The sequence below is a fragment of the Mobula birostris genome, chromosome 7, assembly GCF_030028105.1.
Source record: "Mobula birostris isolate sMobBir1 chromosome 7, sMobBir1.hap1, whole genome shotgun sequence".
Taxonomy (NCBI): domain Eukaryota; kingdom Metazoa; phylum Chordata; class Chondrichthyes; order Myliobatiformes; family Myliobatidae; genus Mobula; species Mobula birostris.
This window is the reverse complement of record NC_092376.1, coordinates 173367993-173379702: the sequence shown is the minus strand read 5'-3', so window position 1 is coordinate 173379702 and position 11710 is coordinate 173367993. Positions and strand designations below refer to the sequence as shown.

The following is an 11710-nucleotide window of genomic DNA, read 5'->3' as shown; positions in this document are numbered from 1 at the left end:
ATCTCACCCGACGTTTTAACTGGCCGGAAGCAAGGGAGCCGACCCTGGGTTGGTGTTCCACCGTTAGGAAACGATGGCCACACACTGTGAGTTCCCCAGCATCCACCAGTAAGGACCCTCGGCATCCAGAACATGCCCTCTTCCCATTACTACCCCAGGGAGGAGGTACGGAAGCCTGAAGACACACACTCAGTGATACAGGGACAGCTTCTTTCTGAACGGTCCACTATTTTGCTGTCTTCGCACTATTTTTTTTTAAAAATAGTTTTGGTTTTCTAACTGATAGTATATTTTACGTACTGCTGAACATTTTTACGAGGCAAGGTGTGGTTGGGTATAATCAAGATAACTGTGGGAATTGGTAGGCTCACAAAAGATGTGAGGAGACAGTTTGTCTCCAGAGATGGAGGCAGAGATTGACAAAGGGGAGCACGGTGTCACCAAGTGAACCGAAGGGCAGGGTGGAAGGTGGGGGCAAAGTTGATGAAGCCAACCAGCTCAGCAAATCAATGCAGGAAGAATTGGGGAGCCTTACCAGTGAAGACTTGGAACGTAGACTGTTCTACGCAGTCAATGACAAAACGGGCAAAGCCAGGGCTGCTACGGGTCCCCATGGCTACCCCTCAAGTCTGGAGAGAGTGGGAGGAGAAGCCAAAGGAGAAAGTGTTGGGGTGAGGACTAGTTCTGCCAGAGGGGGGTGGTGGTGGAGGGGAACTGGTTGGGTCTTTTGTTGAGGAAAAAGAAAGAGTTTTAAGGCCTTTTTGATGGGGAACAGAAGTGTATAGGGAGTAAGCACGTAATGCAAAAAGAGCAGCTGTACAAAGCAATACATGATAATATAGAAAATAGAAAAATCAATTAAACTACATACATGTGTATTAAAATAGTGCAAAAACAGGAACATATACTTAAAACCGTGAGGTGGTGTTCATGGGTTCACTGTCCATTCAGAAATCTGATGAGACTGGAAGGAAGCTGTCCTTGAAATATTGAGTGTGTGCCTTCAGGCTCCTGTACCATCTCCTTGACGGTAACAATGAGAAGAGGGCACATCCTGGGTGATGGGGTCATACATAATGGATGCTGCCCTCTCGAGGCACCCATCCCCTTTTGAAGATTTTCTCGATGGTAAGGAGGCGACAAGAGCTGTGCCTCGGGACATCATGGGGCTTTCTGAACATGATCCAGCCAACACAACAACAGGGAGAACTAAGAAATGATAGCAGATCAGGGTTGTAACATCCTGTGCTCAAGTAAAATTTTACTTGAACTCTCTCACGACAGTGGGGAGGTCAGAATCTGAACCACAGCTTGGCCAGACAGCAGCAGGCTGGCAATCTAAACTCAAAGAAATGGTAGGACTAGTTTCACGTGAAACCCCTTTTCACCAGGCATCTCCAGAAACACGGCTGGTTAGCCCCTCACTAACAAGCCAATGGACTCAGCGGTGAGAAAAGCACCCTTCTCAAACTCTGTGTGTCTGGGGTCGATACGACTTGGGTCCCACCAGACTGGGAGAGCCGAGATGCTTCAATTACCTGCACCCTAATCTGAGTGAATACCGTGTAAATGCTGCCCAGGAATAATGGATTGTACACTGCACGCAATTATAGAAAGGTGTATTTATAAATATTAACTTAAACAAATTGTTAAAGAACAAGGGGAAAAAAGGAAAAGGGGCCCATTAAAATTAAAACAGTCAAATGTGTACAAGTTGGAGCTCAGATCTTCCAAAAGCTGGAGGTGTCCTTGTACTCACAGAGGCAACTCCTATTCACCAACCACCGATAGAGTTTTCCATCTTGGACTCCATTGAATCCTGCATTCCACTCGGATCGAATCCACCTCCGGTTCTCACAACCTTCTCTCTCCATTTCCTGGCGAAAAGGCCCTCGACCCCTTCAGCGTCCATCACAAAACCTCTCTCCCCCCCCCCCACCCCTCGAGAATCTTCTCCCAATTCCACCATCCTGACTGGCTGACCGACATTCCTAAGCTGAACATCGCAGCCCCTCATCTTTAAGGGTAACCCAACCACCAGCAGAACAGACTGCTTCAACAGAAAGCCGTTAACTGAAATACCCAACTGTATTAGCTTAACCAGGGCATTACACACAAGAACATGAATAACATCAAGATTGTAAACAGCCAATCTCAAGAAACCCAGCATATACATCAACTGACTGAATTTAATCTTCCATTACTTTCATCACATCAGCAAGACCAAGAAATTGACTTCAGGAAGGGGGAAGTCAAGGGAAACACCAGTCCTCATTGAGGGATCTGCAGTTTCAGGTTCCTGCCTGTCCACACCTCTGAAGATCTGTCCTAGGCCTGACACACTGAAGCCATCCCAAAGAAAGCATGACAGCAGCTACACTACATTTCATTACAAGTCTGAGAATTACATTTCATTACAATTTGAGGAAAATTGGTATGTCACCAAAGATTCTCACAAATTTCTACTGAGGTACTGTGGAGAGCATTCTAACTGGTTGTCTCATCGTCTGGTACGGAGGGGCCACTGCGCAGGACTGGAAAAGGCTGCGGAGGATTGTACAATCTGCCAGCTGCGTCCTGGGCGCTAGTGTCCCAGCGTCCAGGACAGTGCCACCCGCCAGGAGCTAAACTCCAAACAGCGTCACTCTCAGGATCTCACCAGCCTCTCTACCATGGAGGTGTTGGTCCTTGGTTAAGATTATCAAGCGGTAATGAGAATATTGAGATTATCAGCATAACACTGTCACAGCACTGGCTCTATTCCTGCTGTTGTCTGTAACTTTGTACGCTCTCCCTGTGAGTGTGTGCGTTTCCTCTCAGTGCTCCAGTTTGAAAAGATAAACAGGTTAGGGTTGGTGAGTTGTGGACGTGCTTTGTTGGCACTCTAAACGTGGTGAGACGAGCGGGCTGCCCCCAGCACATCCTCGGACTGTGTTGGCCGTTGACACAAACAATGCATCTCACCGTATGCTTCGATGTACATGTGACAAACCAAGCTAATCTTTATCCCAATGGCCAATCACAAAAACATACCCAGAGGCAATGAGTGTACAGAACCACAACCCACAGCCACACTGAGAGAGACCCCGGCAAAGTCGGGCTGACTTGGGAGGAGTATTGACCCCAGGACCAGGGAAAATATTGCAGATGTTCAAATGCAGGACAAATAAAACCACAAACTTCCACTCAATGTCCTTTCAAGAAATAATTTGAAACATTTATCCTGAACTTTTCACAAAAAGTGGTTTACAACACCAGTGAAAGAGCCACGGCCACTGTGGACACCCGGTGCTGAATGTGCAAATAGCCACACCCCAAAGATCAGATTTCAAAGTAAACTTATTAAAGAACATTTACTCCACCACATACAATCCTGAGATTCATTTTCTTGTGGGCTTTCACAGTAACTACAAGAAACACAATGAAAGACCATACACAACAGGATGGACAGACCATAAGACATAGGAGCCATTCAGCCCATCAAGTCTGCTCTGCCATTCCATCTCGACTGACCCCAGGTACACCTGCCTTCTCACCATATCCTTTGATGCATGGACCTGGCCTCCACCACAGTCTGTGGCAGAGCATCCTACAGATTCACTAAAAAAAATTCCTCCTTACCTCTGTTCTGAAAGGTCACCCCTCAATTTTGAGGTTGTGCCCTCTAGTTCTAGATACTCCCACCAAAGGGAACATCCTCTCCACGTCCACCCTATCCAGTCCTTTCAACATTTGGTTGGTTTCAATGAGGTCCCCTCATATTCTGCCAAGAACATCCTGCCAAGCACACTGATCCCCTTTGTCAGGAAAGATGTCATTCCACAAGAGTTAGAAATCCTCCCTGTATATTCTCTGACTCTTCCCACCCCCCTCACTCTCTCTCACTATACACACACCTATACACACAAGACCATAAGACATTAGGCCATTCAGCCCATCGAGTCTGCTCCACCGTTCCATCATGACTGATCCCGGATCCCACTCAACCCCATACCACCTACCCTCTCACCATATCCCTTGATGCCCTGACCAATCAGGAATATATCAACATCCGCTTTAAATATACCCACGGACTTGGCCTCCACTGCAGTCTGTGGCAGAGAATTTCACAGATTTACTACTCTCTGGCGAAAAAATTCTTCCTTACTCCTGTTCTAAAGGGTCGCCCCTCAATTTTGAGGCTGTGGCCCTTCATTCGGGATAGCCCTCCCACCATATGAAAAATCCTCTCTGCACCCTCCCTATCTAGTTCCTTCAACATTCGGTAGGTTTCGATGATAATATCCCTCCCCCCCCCGCATTCTTCTAAAATCCAGTGAGTACTGTCCCAAAGCTGCCAAACCCCTCCATTCCCAGAATCATCCTCATGAACCTCCTCTGGAATCTCTCCAATGACAACACATCCTTTCTGAGATATGGGGCCCAAAACTGTTGACAATACTCCAAGTGTGGCCTGACTGGTGTCTTATAAAAGTTCAGGGTTTCAAAGGATTTCGGATTGTTTTTCCCATAGATGCTGCCTGGCCTGCTGAGCTGCTCCAGCAGTTTGTGTGTGTTGCTTGGGCTTCCAGCATCTGCAGATTTTCTCTTGTTTGTGGCTCAGCATTATCTCCTTGTTTTTATATTTTATTCCCCTTGAAATAAATGCCAACATTGCATTTGCCTTCTTTACCACAGACTCAACCTGTAAATTAACCTTCTGGGTGTCTTGCATGAGGACTCCCAAGTCCCTCTGTACCTCTGATGTTTGAACCTTCTCCCCCATTTAGATAATAGTCCAAACTGTTGTTCCTCTTACCAAAATGCATTATCATACGTTTCCTAACACTGTATTCAATTGCCACTTTTTTGCCGATTCTTCCAATTTGTCTAAATCCTGCTGCAACCACATTGCTTCCTCAGCACTACCTACCCCTCCACCTATCTTTGTATTATCCGCAAACTTTGCCACAAAGCCATTAATTCTATTATCTAAATCACTGACAAACAATGTGAAAAGCAGCAGTCCCAATAATCACCTCAGAGGGACACAAGTTACCGGCTAGAAAAGACCCCTTTTATTCCCACTCACTGCCTCCTGCCTGTCAGCCATGCCCCTATCCACACCAGTATCTTTCCTGTAATGCCATACGATTTTGTTAACCAACCTCATGTGAGGCACCTTATCAAATGTCTTCTGCAGATCCAAGTAAATGACACCCACTGCCTCTTTGTCCACCCTGCCTGTTAGTTCCTTGAAGAACTGGAACAGATTTGTCAGGCAGGATTTCCCCTCACAGAAATCATGCTGACTTTGACTTATTTTATCATTAGTCTCCAAGTAACCCGAAACCTCTTCCTTAATAATAGATTTCAACACTTTCCCAACACTGAGGTTAGGTTAACTGGCCTATAATTTCCTTTCTTTTGCCTTCCTCCCTTCTGTGCTGTGCAGTGGCATTCGCAATCTTCCAGTCCCCGAGGACTATGCCAGAATCAAGTGATTCTTGAAAGATCATGACCAATGCATCGTTATCTCTTTAGCAACCTCTCTCGGGACTCTGGGATGTAGTCCATCTGGTCCAGTTGACTTACCCAGTTTAAGACCTTTCAGTTGCCCAGCACTTTTTCCTCTGTAATATCAATGGCACTCACTCCTGCTCCCTGACACTCACTGACCTCTGGCACACTGCTAGTGTCTTCCACAGTGAAGACAGATGCAAAGTACCTGTTAAGTTCATCTGCCTTTTCTTTATCCCCCATTACTACCTCTCCAGCATCATTTTCCAGTAGTCCAATTTCAACTCTCACCTCCCTTTAACTCTTTATATAACTGAAAAAACTTTTAGTATCCTGCTTTATATCATTGGCTAGTCTGCCCTCACATTTCATTTTCCCCCTTCTTATAGCTTTTTTAGATGCCTTTTGTTGGATTTTAAAAGCTTCCCAATCATCCAAACTCCCACTCACTTTTGCTAACTTATATGACCTTTCCTTGGCTTTTATGCAGTCCCTAACTTCCCTTGTCAGCCATGGTTGCCATTTGAAAACAGTTTCTTCTGTGGGACGTACAGTATCTATCCTGTACCTTGTGAACTATCCCAGAAACTTCAGCCATCTCTGCTCTGTTGTCATCCCTGTCAGTATCCTCCTCCAATCCATCTGGGCAAGCTCCTCTCTCATTACTCTGTAATTCCCTCTATTCCATTGTGATACTGATACATGTGACTTATGCTTCTCCCTCTCAAACTGCAGTGTGAATTCAATCATATTATGATCACTGCTTCCTAAGGGTTTCTTTATGTTAAGCTGATGTAATAAGATCTGGGTTATTACACAACACCCAGTCTAAGACAGCCTTTCCCTGAGTAGGCTCAAGCACAAGCTGCTCTAAAAAGCCATCTCATAGTCATTCAACAAATTCCCTCTCTTGTGATCAGACACCAACGCGATCTTCCCAATCCCCTTTCATATTGAAGTCTCCCATTACAATTGTGTCATTACCTTTATTACATGCCTTTTCCAGATCTCTTTGCAATCTCAAATCTTGGGGGCCTATAGATGATTCTCATAATGGATTTTTTTACCCTTGCAGTTTCTTAACTCTACGTACAAAGATTCAACATTCTCTGACCCTGTCACCTCTTTCTAAAGATGTTAATCCCATCTCTTACCAACAGAGCCACACCACCACCTATGCCTTCCTGCCTGTCCTTTCAGTACAAAGTATATCCTTTGATGTTAAACTCTCATGGCCTTCTTTCAGCCACGACTCAGTGATGCCCACAACGTCAGACTGACCAATCTCTAACTGCACCACGAGCTTGTTCACCTTATTTTGAAAGCTACGTACAGTCCTGCATTCTTCACCCTTTTGAACTTTGCCTCTGTGGTACAATTTAACTCTTTGCTCTGCCTGTATTTGTACCCAGTCATTGGCTTGTCCTTCCTTACATTCATGTTACACCCATCATCTACTTGTCACTACCTCTCACTCCTCGTCCTCGTCCCCTCCCCCCCCACTCCCATCCTCTGTTCCTGACCCCTCCTCTCCCCCCTGTCCCTCCTCTCCCACTCACCACCTCTTCCTCCCACTCCTCCCTCACTCCACCTCCCCCCTCTCACCATGCACCCCTCTCCTTCGTCAGTCTCACTCCTCACCTCCTCCACTCCTCCCCTAGCTCACTCCACTCACGCCCCAACCCTCCCACACCCCACCCTTCCCTACCCCCCGCTCCACACGTCATGCCTTCTTCCCCTCCTCCCTCTCCCCCACCACCGCTCTCTCCCCCTCTCACCCACCACTCCTCACTCACCTCCCTCCACCCTCTTCCCCACCACTCCTCACTCACCTCCCTCCTCACACCCTCCCTCCCTCATCACCACCCTCCCTACCTGCAGTCGGAGCCGGTAGTCCTGTGTACTCGCCCCCCTCACCCTCTCCACTACCCCAGCCACCAGGTAGTTGGGTCGGAAGCTTTTGCCGCTGAACTGGCGGCGACACTGCGGACAAGAGACGGGCGGCGGCCCCTTCCAGCAGCGCACGATGCATTTCCTGCAGAAATGGTGCATGCAGTCCAGCATCACAGGCTCCTGGAATATCTCGCAACAAATACAGCAGGTCAGCTCGTCCGCCACCGCCTCCATCGTCCCGGCCAAGAGATCGAAACGCCACTTCCGCCTTCTTCCCCCTCGCCGTCCCGCCTCCACACCCCTTCACCAATCACCGCGCGAGATCCCCAGACTTGGCTAAATCATCTCAAAGAGCAGCCAATAGAAAGCGGGACCCTGGAGGTAGCGGGATGATTGACAGGCCGGGACAACTGTTTATTGAGAAAGTTTGATTGAACTTCAGTGATCAAAAGTTCAACTTCGTCGCCAAATGCATTCAAGTGGATTTGGAGTTTGCTGCGGTGTGTTGACGTCCAATCTTCAACTATTATACAATAAAGAATTATATATAAAATAAATTTAGAGTTGTATTTACTCCGTTTGTTGTCTTTTGCACGTTGGCTGTTTGTCCTGTTGGGTGCGGTTTTTCAATAATATTGCGTTTCTTTGTATTTACTGTGAATGCCCGCAGAAAAAATAATCTCACGGTTGTATATGGTGACATATATGTACTTGGTACGTGGTAATTAATGCTAAATACCTGTGCTGAACAACTGGCTGGAGTATTCACTGTGGTCTTTAACCGTTCACTTGGGCAGTCTGAGGTACCCACCTGCTTCAATTATCCTGGGGTGGTAACCTTTCTCAACGACTATCGTCTGGTAGCATTTAGATCCATAGTGATGAAGTGTTTGGAGAGGTTGGTGATGAAACATCAATGCCTGCCTGAGAGGTGACTTGGATCTGATCCGATTTGCCTACCTGATACCATGTCACTGGCTCTTCACTCAACCCTGGAACATCTGGTCAGCAAAGATGCACACATCATGATGCTCTTTATCGACTACAGCTCAGTGTTGAATACCATCATCCCCTCAAAACTAATTAATAAACTCCAAGACCTTGGGATCAATATCTCCTTGGGCAATTGGATCGTGGATTTCCTCACTTGCAGACCCCAGTCAGTTCAGATTGGCAACAACATCTCCACGATGGCCATCAGCACGGGTGCATCACAGAGCTGTGTGCTTAGCCCCCTGCCTCACTCGCTTCACACCTAGGACTGTGTGGCTAAGCAGACCTCCCACGCCATATTCAAGTTTGCTGATGACACCACAGCTGTGGACCAAGTCAAAGGTGATGATGAATCAGCACATCGGAGGCCGATTGAAAATCTGGCTGAGTGGTGCCACAACAACAACCTCTCACTCAATGTCAGCAAGACCACAGAGCTGACTATTGACTTCAGGAGGAGGAAACCAGAGGTCCACGAGCCAGTCCTCATCGGGGGTGGCGAGGGTCAGCAGCTTTCAGTTCCTCAGCATTATTATTTCAGAGACCTGTCTTGGGCCCAGCACATGAGAACAATTATGAAGAAAGCACTACTTCATTAGGAGTTTGCGAAGATTCAGTGCGAAATCTAAATCTTTGACGGAGTTCTATAGATGTGTAGTGGAGAATATATTGACTGGCTGCATCACAGCCTGGTATGGAAACACAAATGCCCTTGAGCAGAAAATCCCACAAAAAGTAGTAGATATGGCCCAGTCCATCACAGGTAAAGCCCTCCCCAACACTGAGGGCATCTACACAGAGCATTGTTGGAGGAAAGCAGCATCCATCATCAGAGACCTTCACCACCCACATCATACTCTCTTCTCACTGCTGCCATCAGGAAGGAGGTACAGAAGCCTCAGGACTCTCACCACCAGGTTCAGGAACAGTTATTACCCCTCAGCCAGCAAGCTTTTGCACCAGAGAAGATAACTTCTCTCAACTTCACTTGCTCATCACTGAACTGTTCCCACAACCTATGGACTCTTCATCTCATGTTCTTGATATTTATTGTTTATTACTTTCTTCTGGTATTTTCATAGTGTGTTGTCTTTTACACCCCGGTTGTTCGGCCAGGTTAGCGCAGTCTTTCATCGATGAATCTCAGGATTGTATAAGGTGGCATTTATGTACCTTGATAATAAATTTACTTTGAACTTTGAAAGTACAGATATGTCATGGGGCTGGAGCAGGGATCCAATCGCAGACCCGGTACTGTGCACTCAGTGATATTACTTGAGTAACGACTCCCGAGGTGCAAACCAAGTCTGGATGACAGACTTGAGTGGAGCACCAACACAGAGGTTGTGTACAAGAGGGGCCAGAGTTGCCTCTACTTCCTGAGGAGACTGAGGTCCTTTGGAGTATGCAGGCCTCTCCTTCAGTTATTCAACCAGTCTCCTGTTGCCAGTACAATCTTCTATGTGGTGGTGTGCTGGGGCACTGGCATCAACATGGGTGATGCCAACAGGCTCAAAAAACTGATTAGAAAGGCTGGCTCTGTTATAGGAGTCAAATTGGACACTACTGGAGGCTGTGGTAAAACAAAGGACCCTACGGAAAATCCTGGCAATTCTGGACAACGTTTCTCACCCTCTGCATGTCACCTTGGCTGAACAGAGGAGCACTTCTAGTAATAGACCAAGACAACTGCGTTGCTCCAAAGAGCGCTATACGAGGTCATTCTTACCTTCGGCCATTAGGCTCTACCATGAGTCAACCTGTAGCCGGGGAAGCGATGACCCCCTCCTGTTAGACTGTTTGAGGTAACTTGCTTTTTATTCCTTCTTACTTTTCTTCTAATATTGTATATCTGTATATCTGTGTACCTGTAATGCTACTGTGACATTGTAATCTCCTTTAGGATCAATAAAGTATCTACCTTTCATTACACCCTTCAATTAGTAAGTAAAATCAAAATTATGTGATTTTTTCAATTTTCTTTCTAAATATTCATAATGTGCATATTACAAAAAAAACATTGAGCGTGCCGCTCAACTTTCAGGCTGTGTAAAGATGGTCTGCTTAGAGAAATGGCTGCTTCACGCAGCTGTAAAAAGAATGACGGAGAACATTGTTGATGAGATATTTGCGTTAATGAGCAGGTACGCAAGTGTACCTAATAAAGTGGCCACTGAGGGTACGTTGTGAAATAAAATAACTATAGGTTATAAAGAGAAATATATAAGTAGTGAAAAAACAGTAAAATAGTGAAGTTGTGTTCATGGGTTCATGGTCCGTTCAGAAAGCTGATGGTGGAGGGGAAGGAACTGTTCCTGAAACGTTGAGTGTGCGACTTCAGGCTCTTGTACCTCCTCCCTGATGGTAATAATGAGAAAAGGGCAGGTCCTGGGTCCTTGATGGTGGATGCTGCCTTTTTGAAGCATCACCTTTTGAAGATGGACTTGATAATGGGAGGCTAGTGCCCATGATGGAGCTGGCTGAGTTTACAACTTCCTGCCCGATGTTAGTGAAATGAGGGAATTGGACTGAGCTCTCAGCCCGACACATCCCACTGGATATTGCAAGAAGCAGGTAATAACTTCCCAGAGGATTGAGGGAGCGAGGGCTTTTCTCTTTGGAGTGAAGGAGGCTGAGAGCTGACTTAACAGAGGTGTACAAGATGTTAAGGTGTATAGATCGAGTGGACAGCCAGAGACTTTTTCCCAGGGCAGAAATGGCTAATACAAGGGCGCATAATTTTAAGGTCATTGAAATATAGGGGGGATATCACAGGTAGGTTTTTCCACGGAGAAAGGAGGGTTTGTGGAACACACTGCTGGGAGTGGTGGTAGAGGGTAGGATACGTCTTTATTCCTTGGTGCTAGGAGGATATGAAGTGACCTTATAAACCATTGGTCAGACCACACTTGGAGGATTGCGAGGTGCTTTGGGCCCCTTATCTAAGTAAAGATGTGCTGGTATTGGAGAGGGTCCAGACAATGACGTCCTATGAGTCTGTGGTGGCCAGTGCTATCATGTTTGCTGTTGTGTGCTGGGGCAGCAGGCTGAGGGTAGCAGACACCAACAGAATCAACAAACTCATTCGTAAGGCCAGTGATGTTGTGGGGATGGAACTGGACTCTCTCACGGTGGTGTCTGAAAAGAGGATGCTGTCTTAGTTGCATGCCATCTTGGTCAATGTCTCCCATCCACTACATAATGTACTGGTTGGGCACAGGAGTACATTCAGCCAGAGACTCATTCCACCGAGATGCAGCACTGAGCGTCATAGGAAGTCATTCCTGCCTGTGGCCATCAAACTTTACAACTCCTCCCTTGGAGG

General features: G+C 46.6%; 1 pseudogene; it reads right to left on the bottom strand.

Moving 5' to 3' along the window:
- LOC140200994 (zinc-binding protein A33-like) overlaps positions 1-7663 on the bottom strand; it is a 16907-nt pseudogene extending 9244 nt beyond the window's left edge.
- Between the last annotated feature and the right edge of the window lie 4047 nt (positions 7664-11710).